The 13,384-nt window shown below is 40.7% G+C and overlaps 1 long non-coding RNA gene across 1 annotated transcript in view; it reads left to right on the plus strand.

Annotated features, from left to right (window-relative positions):
- LOC122462650 overlaps positions 1-13,384 on the plus strand; it is a 193,019-nt gene that overhangs the window by 129,753 nt on the left and 49,882 nt on the right. Inside the window, exon 2 of the long non-coding RNA XR_006285343.1 lies at positions 7,156-7,301. This is a non-coding gene — a long non-coding RNA (uncharacterized LOC122462650). The remainder of the gene's footprint in view (positions 1-7,155; positions 7,302-13,384) is intronic.

Genomic DNA, 13,384 nt, shown 5'->3' on the forward strand with positions numbered 1-13,384 from the left:
TGATTAACCATTTACACATGCTGTTGGCTGCTTTGTGTGCACAACTGCAATAACTACATGTGCAATTTTGAATATGTGGGCCTAACTAGAGAGTTTTCTCTATGATTAATATCATCGTTCTCTCTGGATTATTTGAAGTGCGTTCCTCTCTACTTTGGTTCTCTGCATTGGGATATCAGAGAAGGGGTTCTGTGGTTGCTAGTCATATTTTAAAATATCAATATACTGTTTAGCCTAATCCTACACACACACACACACACATACACTGTGGGTCGGTTTTCAGTGGACTGCATGGGAAGGATTTAGCTGTGTGACTCCTGTAAGTGGCTTAATCCTTGCTACATTGAAAAATTACCCATAAATATTTCACCATTATATTTTTTTATTACAGTCAAATGTGTTTGATGTACTTATTATTTAAGGATAATAGGGCAGGTGTCCCATTTTATGAGGCAATAATCTGGTTTGCTTTGGCTCCATAGTTTATCCCTACCAATGAGCTTCATTATTGCTAGGAAAATGGGGAGCTTGTCCGATTGTAGTAATAACATCCTATACTTCTATAACACCTTTCATCTCAGAAGAATCTTAAAGCCCTTTACAAATCCTACCAAGAATGATATCAACAGCACCAGTTTTGAAATCAGGACCAGAACCAGAGTTTAGACTGATTGTGCCTCCTCTCCTGAGTCTCCTTTCGTGTACACCGTTGTAACTCAACCGACTTGTGTAAGCATGTGGAGAACGAGGCCCAAGATGCTGATGGATGTCACTCACTCTGAGACCCCATACTGTAGCATATGAACATGATGCCCTTCTTCTCAGACATCTTGCAAACACAACTTTGTAAAAGTATGAAACAGATCTCTGGGTATGTCTACACTACGAAATTAGGTCGAATTTATAGAAGTCGGTTTTGTAGAAATCGGTTTTTATATATTCGAGTGTGTGTGTCCCCACAGAAAATGCTCTAAGTGCATTAAGTGCATTAACTCGGCGGAGTGCTTCCACAGTACCGAGGCAAGCGTCGACTTCCGGAGTGTTGCACTGTGGGTAGCTATCCCACAGTTCCCGCAGTCTCCGCTGCCCACTGGAATTCTGGGTTGAGATCCCAATGCCTGATGGGGCTAAAACATTGTCGCGGGTGGTTCTGGGTACATATCGTCAGGCCCCCGTTCCCTCCCTCCCTCCGTGAAAGCAGCAGCAGACAATCGTTTCTGCCTTTTTTCTTGAGTTACCTGTGCTGACGCCATACCACGGCAAGCATGGAGCCCGCTCAGGTAACCGTCACCGTATGTCTCCTGGGTGCTGGCAGACGTGGTACTGCATTGCTACACAGCAGCAGCAACCCATTGCCTTGTGGCAGCAGATGGTGCAGTAGGACTGGTAGCCGTCATGCCCTCCCCAGAAACCTTTTGCAAAGGCTTTGGGAGTACATCCAGGAGAGCAGCAAATGCCAGGGCAAATTAATCCTTTGACATGCTTGCTTTTAAACCATGTATAGTATTTTAAAAGGTACACTCACCGGAGATCCCTTCTCCGCCTGCTGGGTCCAGGAGGCAGCCTTGGGTGGGTTCGGGGGTCCAGGCCCAGGGTGAGAAACAGTTCCTGGCTGTCGGGAAAACCGGTTTCTCCGCTTGCTTGCTGTGAGCTATCTACAACCTCATCATCATCATCTTCTTCTTCTTCTTCTTCTTCTTCTTCTTCTTCGTCCCCAAAACCTGCTTCCGTGTTGCCTCCATCTCCATTGAAGGAGTCAAACAACACGGCTGGGGTAGTGGTGGCTGAACCCCCTAAAATGGCATGCAGCTCATCATAGAAGCGGCATGTTTGGGGCTCTGACCCCGAGCGGCCGTTCGCCTCTCTGGTTTTCTGGTAGGCTTGCCTCAGCTCCTTAAGTTTCACGCGGCACTGCTTCAGGTCCCTGTTATGGTCTCTGTCCTTCATGCCCTGGGAGATTTTGACAAAGGTTTTGGCATTTTGAAAACTGGAATGGAGTTCTGATAGCATGCATTCCTCTCCCCATACAGCAATCAGATCCCGTACCTCCCGTTCAATCCATGCTGGAGCTCTTTTGCGATTCTGGGACTCCATCATGGTCACCTGCAGCTTGCCACGCTGGCCAAACAGGAAATGAGATTCAAAAGTTCGCGGTTCTTTTCCTGTCTACCTGGCCAGTGCATCTGAGTTGAGAGTGCTGTCCAGAGCAGTCACAATGGAGCACTCTGGGATAGCTCCCGGAGGCCAATACCGTCGAATTGTGTCCACAGTACCCCAAATTCGACCCGGCAAGGCCGATTTAAGCGCTAATCCACTTGTCAGGGGTGGAGTAAGGAAATCAATTTTAAGAGCCCTTTAAATCGAAATTAAGGGCATCATCGTGTGGACGGGTGCAGGTTTACATCGATTTAACGCTGCTAAATTCGACCTAAAGTCCTAGTGTAGGCCAGGGCTCTGTGGAGAATAATGTCTTGAGATAGATAGTTGCAGTGCAGAGCCAACCTTTATATTTATTGGAAGGCTGGCTAGAAACCACATCAAACAGAAATGATTCCAGCACTCCATTAGACAATTTTCTTATTACAGATGATTTACAGTGTATTTCCTCTACACGGTCACAAAGTTAGGCAGCATTAGTGGCCTTTTGCTAGATACTAGTGCTGTTTCCAGATATATATATTCTATGTTCCATGTAGTTTGGTTTTGCACTGCGTCAGTGGTGAAAAGAGCATTTAAGTCTAGGCTGGGCTGTTGTCCCTGTGCTATTTTTACAGGCAGTCAGTGGGTGAGGAGGAGATTCAGATTGCCTTATAGCCTCAAGTACCTAGGTATGCCAATTCCCAGCAGCCATTTTATGGGCTTGTCCCACTTGAGTTCTCGGTTAGTCTCTAAATAATGCTCTATAACACATGTGCCCCCAAGCATCCACCCCTTCAGCTGGTTCTGGTGTGGCTATATAACAAAATACCTCATCGCTCAATATTTCTAGGGCTACAGACACCTCCAGAACTTGTGATTACAATGTTTTTTGTCAGTTGTAGTCTGTTCTGGGGGAAAGAGTTGCCAAATTGAGGTTAGGCTGATAATGTATGTTATCAGAGGAAAAAGAAGGATTTACCCACAATCTGCTGTTTCTTCTGCCTCTTCATTCTCTCTGTCTCATTCATTTTCTCTTCCTTCTTTTTCTTTCTCCTTATCTAGCTGAGGAGCCAGAAAGGCAAAGTAACTTTATTATTTTATGGCAAAAGTGTAATTTTAAATAGTAAATATTGTTTTATTTGTACTTGTACCTGAAAGTGGAAACTGGGGTATTGAGGACGGTGCCTTTAAGGTCTAGGGTGACCAGATAGCAAGTGTAAAAAATCGGGAAGGGGGTGGGGGTAACAGGTGCCTATATAAGAAAAAGGCCCCAAAATCAGGATTGTCCCTATAAAATTAGGACATCTGGTCACCCTATTAGAGTCTGAGTTTTTCAGACAGACAGAGTGGGCAGGACACTGTGAATGTCATCTTGTCATGCACAGCTATTTGGAACCCAGCACCAAATAAAGCAGATCTCTTGCTAGAACCTTAGGCACTGAGGGAACATCACAGAAGTCAGCCCTGGTTAAGCTGTGTCATCTTTGATTAAGGAAGATAGGCAGATCAGACTGTGTATGCTCTTTTCACAACAAGGGGCCCTGTTCCTCCCCTTTGCAGGACGTAAGTGACTCCCATTGATTTCAGTGGAAAATACATGTGTCCTTCAGAGTGAGTGCATATGCAGGGGTCCATACAGCCCCCGTTTGGGTGGACAGAGTCAATGGACTCCTTCCATAAACTATAAAGCTTATGCTAGAAAATCTGGAATCTCTTGTGACCTTTACTTTTCTGGGAAAATACTACCAAGTTATTAGGTCCCAGTTTAGCAGGGTACTTAATCAGAGGCTTAAAATCACCCCTACTCAGCACAGTACGTAAGTAGTCAATAGTTATTGAAGCAGCAAAACACTGAAGTCAGTGAGAATTAAGTACATGCTTTAAACTAAGTATGGGTTTAAGTGTTTTGCAGAATTGGGGCTCTCAGCTAGTAAGTTGCAAACCAGGCTGCATGGATACGCTGCACTGTACAGCATCTGGTACTTTGGAAATTACCTTAGGTGGATGGGTGGAGACCAGAGAAAAAAGCAGCCAGACAAATCCAGTAATCTGGCAGTGAAATGCCTCTAGAAAATCTTGCATTTCTTAACAACTTTTTAAAATTATCATCATGATAAACTTGTGAAAGAAGATGGAGAGACAAAACCACTCACAAAACCTACCCAGAGACATACCCTGGTGTATCTCATGTGGAAAAGTGGCTTCTTTATTGCTGGCGATGGGCTCAAGTCTCAAAATTTCCAAACACAGCAAAGGCTGGCAGTGCACGGAGCCAAGGGATAAGCTCAAGTCTATCTCTGCTTTCAGTGTACTCAAGTTCTATGCTCTATAAATCTTGTGTAAATCAGGATACTCAAAATATACTTACTTTTCAGTAAGTACTGATGCAAACAGGGCCAAATCCTGCAGTTTTCAAAGAGAGTTAAGGGCTACAGGTCAGATTTTAAAGGTTTTTCATAGATTCATAGCTTTCAGAGCCAAAAGGGACAATTGTTATCATCTAGTCTGACCTGCTGTATAACACAGGCCATAGAACTTCTCCAGAATAATTCCTAGAGCATATTTTTAGAAAAATATCCAATCTTGGCTTAAAAATTTTCAGTGATTGACAATCCACTATGACTGTTGGTAAATTAAGAATCTAAGACCGGATGTACTGGGTCAAACAAATGGTCCATCTAGCCCAGTACCCTATCTTTTGACAGAGACCAGTGCCAGATGGAATGAACAGAACAGTGTAATTATCTAGTGATCCATTTCCTATCATGCAGACCCAGCTTTCAGTTGTCAGAAATTTAGGGACACCCAGAGCATGGGATTGCATCCCTGATGATTTTGGCTAATAATCATTCATGGACCTATCTTCCATGAACTTACCTAATTCTTTTTTGAACCCAGTTATACTTTTGCCCTTCACAACATCCCCTGGGAATGAGTTCCAGAGATTGTGTATTCTGTGAAGAAGTTATTTTAAACTTGCTGCCTATTAATTTCGTTGGGTCACCCCTGTTTCTTGTGTTACATGAAGGTATGAATAACACTTCCCTATTCACTTTCTCCATACCATTTATGATTTTATAGACTTCTAGCATATCCCCTCTCTTTTCTAAGACAAGCAGTTCCAGTCTTTTTAATCTCTCCCCATATGGAAGCTGTTCTATACCCCTAATCATTTTTGTTGCCTTTCTCTGTACCTTTTTCCAATTCGAATATCTTTTTTGAGATGGGGTAATCAGAACTGCACTCAGTATTCAAGGTGCGGGCGTACCATGGATTTATATAGTGGCTTTATTGTATTTTTGGTCTTTTGGCCCCGGTAAATTAGACAGAATGAAAAGGTCTGTGATGAAGGCAAAGCATAAAGACATTTTATCTGAAAGCCCCTTTGGAGCTCCTTAGAATTTGTCTTGGAATGTACGGTAGATTTGAGAAAATTGGCTCATGTATGCCATCCATTACAAGGTGCAAGCCACTTAGAACTGCACCCTACAGTATATGGCAGAATTGGGCCCAATCAGTCTATACTAAAGAACATATAGCAGCTTTTATGTTGATAGCAAAATTCATCTTCAAGCCGTACAGGGTGTAAGATCATGTTCTGTGCTGCTGACTGTTAGTTATTTAAGACAATTGTAATTCCACTTGAAACAATAGCAGAGCTGGAGCCTGGAGGGCACATTCTCACAGACACAAGCACTACAATATTTTACTAATTCCTAAAGGTCTGTTTCTTTCTTTGTCCGTGGGACTGCAAGAAGGAACTGCGGGAGAAAAAGAGGGAGGGAGGCTCCATGCTAACTCCAGATGTTCAAAATATGTTAGTACCCAATTACTGCTACTGCACACACACATTGCGAAATTGTTCAGGCAAATGCATATCCACTTCTGCTTATTCACACAACAGTTAGTGTATGTACAGTGATCGTGAAACCTCGTCCACACTACCCTATTCCACTTCATGAGTCTCCCCCAGCTGCTTGCTGGAGTGATCACACCTAAAAGTGAAAGGGTATTTCCATCACTGAACACCTCTCAAACCTTAGCCTCTTTGCCAGTAAGGGTGCCAGTTGTGCCTGTGCTGTTTTTGGAGGACAGATATCTGTCTACTGAAAAATGGACTTAGGCCAACAACTCACTTCACAACCAGCCTGTCTTCAAAAAGGACCCTAAAAATGCAGTTCCGATTTGTAAATGTACTGTGAATGCAACAGGAGCAGTTATAACTCAAGACTTACTTATGCAACGCTGCTGTTGAAGCCAATGAGAGATGTCAAAGAAGTAAATATATGTTGCCTGGCATCTAGAAACTATGCTGATTTGCACTAAGGATAAATGGACCGACAGTCTTGAGTTAGGACTGAAAGCTTTTGCTGATCATGTTTAACAAAATCTGCCATGGTTTCCCCCTCCACCGCATAAATGAGTTCCCAAATTGTGTGGGATATAATTGCCTCCTGCTTTTTTTAAATGAAAGCCGGTAGCAGCAGGGAGCTTCTACAACTCTGTGAGTATTCAGACAATTTGAAATGCAATAAAGAAAATATTTTTTGGTGGCATCAGTTTTGAAGCTGCGGATAGTAGGACATAGAGGTGTGATGCTTGTGTGATCAGCAATAAAATTCTATATTGATGAGAAAGTTAAATATGAAATAGTTTAAGTAGCTATTTCTTTAGTACTTTATCTTTTGCCAGTGACTGAACAGCTGCTAAGCACTGAATGCTGCAGAAAAAAGTATACACGTCTCTGGTACCCTGTTATTCTGTATCTATCCATCCTAGTTTTTGAGATCCCTTTGTAACTAATCTTGAAAGATTTGAGTGAACTTTTTCTGGGCAAATAAGGTTTTGTTATATTATCTATTATTATTATTATTACTCGTTTTATTATTAAAATCATATAATATTTTAACAAAATAAATGTTAATTATTATTTTTCCCATTTTCATGCACTGCTGCACTTCCTGCTTCAAATACACCAGAAGTACTAAAAATTCCTTGTTTTCTCCTCAACTGCAGGACCCATTCTATAAGTTGGTGAGAGTTTGTGTGAGCCTCTGAGCTTCTTCAACTCCAATTAATATGGAGTCTGAGATGGCCTTGCAGATCACTGGCACCTCACAAGATCAGGCCTACTAACAAGACATACCACAAGCATAAGGAAAGTAAGTGATTTTCACCCTATTTCTTCAGACCGAATAGTTTGACATAAGCTAGATGAGGTGTATAGGAATCTAAAATGTGATGCTTGTTCCAGTTGGACTTCTAAAACTATCACAAGTTGGCTTTGTTATCTGCAACATTTCCAGGAGATGTGAGTAGTCTACATTTAGCTATATGTTGTAAAGTATATGAATTTCTAGCAAAAATTATAAAAAGTCCTGTAATTAAATGATTAGAGCTGCAGTTTTCCAGGCCAGTGAAGGCACCTAGGGTTATGGCACTTGGCTTGACAGAAGACCAGTCTGTTCAGTGGAAATACTGGCCTGCTTCCTTCCTGTATCAAAATTCCAACACTAATATAAAGTGAAAATTTTTTGTATTCAAACATCCTTAATTGCTTTCAAATAGAGCACTTCTGTTACTATCAGATTTCTACCATATCCCATGGTAACGAGTAAAGCTAGGCAAATAACTCAAAATATTTTCCACAAATACTCCCTTGAATAAAACGTTGAATTCCCTTCAGCAGTGTTCACACCCTTTTAGTATTTGCTTTCTGTGAATATTAGAGTGAGTGATTTATGGGCAGGAATAGTCCCTGAAACAGTGAATTTTAAGAGAATGTTACATAGTATTTGTGGAAAGTGAATTTTGAACTCAATAATATGGGTCTCTTTGCCAGAAACTATCCAATCAGGGAACAGAAACATCACCATGTGAGTTCACTTGGAGCTAATCAACTCACCTTGATATTCAATACTCCATAGTCCAAAAAACCCCTGCTTCTGAACAATATAAAGGCCAAAATTTAGGGTCAGATTTACAAAGGAAATTAGGCGCCTAAAGACTCAGATAGGTGCGAGTGACTCCTATGGACTTCAAGGGAGTCATGAAGTCAATGGAAGTTATGAACCAAACCTGCCTTGGCACTTTTGTAAATCCCACCAGGTGTCTATCTGCATCTGTAGGTTCCTAAATACCTTTGTCAGTCTGGCCCTTATCAAAGAAAATATTCTGAAAATGTCAAATACTGAATAAATCTGACAAAACGATAAGCAACACACAGCCAATCTGTGAAGAGAAAAAGAAGCTATTTCATTGACTAAATTGTTTGCTATAAATTATTCACCAAACCCTAGTAGTAAATGCAGCACATACTTCCCCCGCTTTTTCGAGGGCTTCCTCTTCAAGACTTACTCTTCAACATTCATTTTATTTTGGATGATGAGCTGGTAAGGCCTCATGTTTCAAAAATGCACGCATATTGTGTGCCAAATTTGCGTGTGCAATTACTGCCGCTGCATGCATAAATCAGGGAAGAGTGCACACAACTAGCAGTGGTCATTTCCATCTGCAGTTACCCAGTGTGACGGCTTAAAGATGAAAAGTGCATGCACAAACTAGGTATTCAGTTACACTAATGAACACAGTTTTTAAAATGTAGACTTAAATATTTGCTATTGAAGTTCTTATTCTAGTCCCTAGGCAGTTCCAGTGTACCACAGGAAGGGCTGTATTGTTCCCTTTAAGCTCAAAAGTATCCTCATGACATCTTTGAAAAACTTATTTTAACTGCTCTGTTAACACAACCCTTTCAAGAAGCCAGAATGCAGTCATGTATTTTGGATGATCTTCAGCTAGAACACTGTCCCATTAATGCACCAACCCTACCATGTAAAAGATTTTTGCGAGGGAGGGGGGAATAAATGGGAGATAAGCCAAAAAAGTCAGACTAAAGTCTATAATCTAAATTCATACTTCTAAATAAAGATGGACTGAGTGTGTTCTTATTACCCAATTCTACCAGCAGTTAGTCTTTCTTTATAATGAAGAGCTAGAGCACTTGCTTATGGTTACTTATGCTACACCATATGTCTGCAGCCTTTCACGCATTGCAAAATATCACAATGGGAGAGCTGTTTTACATCTAGCAGAATTAATAGCATGCAGTCTAAGGATAGGAAATGTGACTGAATATAGTATGTGCATTTCCTAAGAACTGGAAGAGTTTGCGCTGAGCCCAGATAAAGAGATATTAAGCATATTTTCAAGGACTACCATAGCGCCATGCTTTTTTATGAATTAAATCCAAGATGTGTGAGCACTTGGTAATTTCCCCCATCCAGTTTGCTTATCTCATGCCGCCCCCTTCTCCCCCCACTAGTTAAATGAAGTCACATCTTTCTTTTATTAATCAGGCACTTTGTTTCACTGTTTCTTTAATTTCCTGTATTTTCCTACCACAGAATTAATTCACTTTATTTCTTATCCCAAGAATGATAACAGGGTTTCTATAAAAATGAGCATTCATGATCAAAGAGCAGCTCTGTATCACAAACAAATTACAACAACTGGGCATGCTTTTAAATAGCTTAACCTAATTAAGCTCAAACACTTTTGGCAAAAGCTTAAAAAAACTGGGAGTAATTGGAGCTCCATTCAAGTTCCTGACTTAGTGTATTTTAGTTTTATTTTTGGGGTTGTTTTGTTTTTCCTATTTCTTTTAGAGGTTTGCATAAACAAACTATTTTGACAGTGGTGCCTTCTTGGGAGAGAGAAAAATTGTTGATACTGAAAACTCTGGCAACTTTTCCAAATTAAATTTAATTCAAACTGCTCATACGTGGGCTTGATTTTTAATCACTTTGGTGCACAGCTGCACATACAAAATGCAAACTGCACACCTACTTTGCATGTGCTAAGATTATGATCATATTCAGACATCAGGTAATTGTGCAGACAAATAACCATAATAAGGAATTTGTGCATTTGATTACCCAACATATTAATGGAATCATGGTAAATGTATATGCATATTTGACATGCAAATGAACTCATTCTTCACACCAAACTTCTTTACAACTCAAGTCTTTTTATTCTAGTAAATAAAATCAAATGCACTTTCTAACTGCACAGACTATCATTGCCAATAAAAATCTCAGTAGAATCACATTTTTAGTGAATGCTGAAGGGTGTTATACTGTAATACCTCATGCCACTGCAGAGGTGATGCATGGAGGAGGTCCGTGGGGGTCACGTGCCACCCCAGATTTCTGCCTTCCATTTAGTACAGAGGTTTTCAAACTCTTGAAACAGTGTGAAAACCATCTCCTCCAGCCAGGAGCCAGTAGATTGGAAGCTGATGGGAGCCGCCTGGCCAACTCAGGCATCTGGCTCTCCGCGCTGTGGGAAAAGGCACACCGGCTGGCTACCCGGCAGCCCTCCCTGCCTGGCTCCCCGAACCAGGCTGTCTCTGCATGGCCAGGCACTCTCCAGGTAGGGCAGGTGGCACAGCTCCAAACTGTGCCCCTGACGCGCTCTTGCTTCTCCCCCAAAGGAGCTTGGTGCTGACCACCGATGCCCTCTGGAATCAGCCCCTGCCTGCGGAGTCTGGCTGCTGTGAGATGCTCCCCGAGGTGCTTGCTAACTGCTGCCCTGGCGCTCCTGGCTCTGCTACTGCTCCTGAGCCAATGCCATGGGGCAGTCACAAGCCCCTCCTCCCCCCTCCCCCCCCCCGAAAATTTAAATTGTGTCCCCCACCATCAAGAGTTACGTATCATCTCTGTGCCCCTGCCTGGTACTGAATGGAATATCAGAGCAGTTCAAGTGTGTGTCACAACACTGCTTCTGTGAAAGGAGATTCTCATTAGTTTGAGTGGTAGTAGCCTATGCTTTTGGAATATGGAGGCTTAGGAAGGGATTTTAAAAGAAACATAAGCAATTTAGGAGACCAGTTCTAATGGGATTTAGGCACGTAACTCCCTTCGGCACTTTGAAAATTCCACCCTGAAGTTCTGTCTCCAAAAGAAAAAATATTAAATCCTGGGTGGCCATAGTGCATAAATATTTTTTTTCCAATGAAGGACTCATAAGACCACAGCTTAAAAAACAATGCTGCTTAAAAAACAATGCTGATCAATAGATAAAAAATATTGGCCTGGAACAAAGAACTCTAAGCAGTGAGAAGGCATTTCACTTTTAGGAGAGCTCATCAACAAAGTCTATTTGTTTCTTCTTCCTGAGTTCAACCCTAAGCAAGTTTACAACAGTATACTGCAGAACTTGACCTTCTTTCATTGAAGTCAATAGTAAAGCCTCCAGTGACTTTAATGGTGCAGGATCAGTGCCCCTATGAAAGAAAATTATTTCTCTGTTGAAGAGTTAACTTATTTTAGAACTCAGTCGGTAATTCTATTCTGTTCAGGTTCTTATATTGCCTTCCTCACCATAGTATCTGAGAACCGTCCCACAGTGCATTAAGCAAATATCATCTGTCTTGTGAGGTTTGTTCTTTCTCTCATCCTCTCCGCAGCGGGGAAGAATTGTGTGTGGAGTATGGTGTTTTGTTTTGGTAGGGTTTTGTTTTGGTTGATTTTTAATTATGCATTTATGGCAAATAAGTGATTAAATCAATTGTGAGTCTTTTTCTGCCTATAGAATGTCTGCGAGTAGATAGTGATTTTCTAAAGTTTATTCTTTTGCGTGTGCGTGTGTGTGTGTGTGTGTGTGTGTGACTTTCATTTAATCTACAGCTTTGTATTTGAATATTCAGACTCTAGAATCCAAGCTGGGTTGCTTACTTGTGATTGGTCACAGAAGTCACATTGTATCAGTTTTGCTCACTGATTGGATGAGCATATCTCTTGTAATCAATTTCCAGCATGAATGCTTATGGAAAAAGAATTTCAAATGTGCTTTCTATTCTGTGAGTATTCATGCATAACATCTTAATACTCTCTGTGTTCAGTGAGTATTCATGCTTGTAAAAACTAACTGCACCAGTGATTGGAGATGAACCCAAAGAGGCCACAAACATGGCCAATGCAAATGTATATTTACATTTGAACAAATATTTTTTGTTTGCATGGTTTACCCATCTCTATTGATTTCATTTTTTAATAAAAAGCACAAATTTTTAAACTAATAAAATTTCTTTCATTAATTGGAAAATAGAAGAAGCGCTAAACCAAATTACCTGTAATTATATAACCTTCTGATTCTTACTGAGTTTAACAGATTAAATGTTCCATTTTTACAACTTTCAAGGTTAAGTGCCCATAATGGGGCATGCTGGTGAGTAAGTCATATAATCCACAGCAAGTGGCACTCAGTAAACTAAATAGAAGATAGTTATTAAAGTCTACAACATACAACTTTAATCTAATGCTTAAATTATAAGGGAGCCACTTGGCAAGAGCTAAAGGCTGTTTGCAGGTTCAAAATGTTCATGGTGCTCTCAATAGCAATCTAAGACTGGTACTTCATGTCTCGGGCTGGTGTGAGGGCCAATTCAGAAGAATTGCAAAAATTCTTCTGTTATATCTCCAAGCTACAGTAACTCATAACTGGAATCTTTTATCTTTGAATAAGCAGTTGTTTGTAGTATGTAGCTTTCAATCAGTATTACATCATTGCTTTCATAAGGGTTAAAAGTTAGTGGACATCGAGGCCATGAATACAGAAGCTAAGATAAATTCAACCCATATCTTATCAGAAGTCTTCAACTTGATGTAGTCAGGCTTTCATTGGTAAGTATCACTACTGAAACCCACAGCCGCCTTTGCCATAAATTTCAGACATACAGCTGCTATCAAATGCTCCCTGTATATTAGCTCCTGGATTTTCTGACTCATGTACTTCCTTTTTTAAAAATTTGAGTTTTTCCCTATTCTATTGATGTTTTCTTTGTACAATCTACCTTGAAAACTATATAGTAGTTGTAAAGTTAGCTCCAAAACCTCTTTAGACCTGTGAGCTAACCTACATCATTAGAAAAGGAGTTAATTTTTCAAAAGGCTGCCTATATTTGTTTTAAAATTGTAGTAACAGTCCTCTACCCAAAACCACTACACCACCTTCGCACTGCTGTTTTTTCCCTGACAGTCCTTGAAATGACCTTGGTTTAATTACCTGCATCTCAATGAGTGAATCTACATAGAAAGTGAAGGTTAATTAATGAAGGATCGTTTCTTACTCTAAACCCATCAGGCACTGGCTGACAGCAAGTCTGGTCCATGCAGTATTATCCTATATCTCATTGCAAATGGTCAGATTGATGGGTTAGCTTTCGTCTAAAGAGAAGAAA

This window comes from Chelonia mydas, chromosome 13, assembly GCF_015237465.2.
Source record: "Chelonia mydas isolate rCheMyd1 chromosome 13, rCheMyd1.pri.v2, whole genome shotgun sequence".
NCBI classification, from domain to species: domain Eukaryota; kingdom Metazoa; phylum Chordata; order Testudines; family Cheloniidae; genus Chelonia; species Chelonia mydas.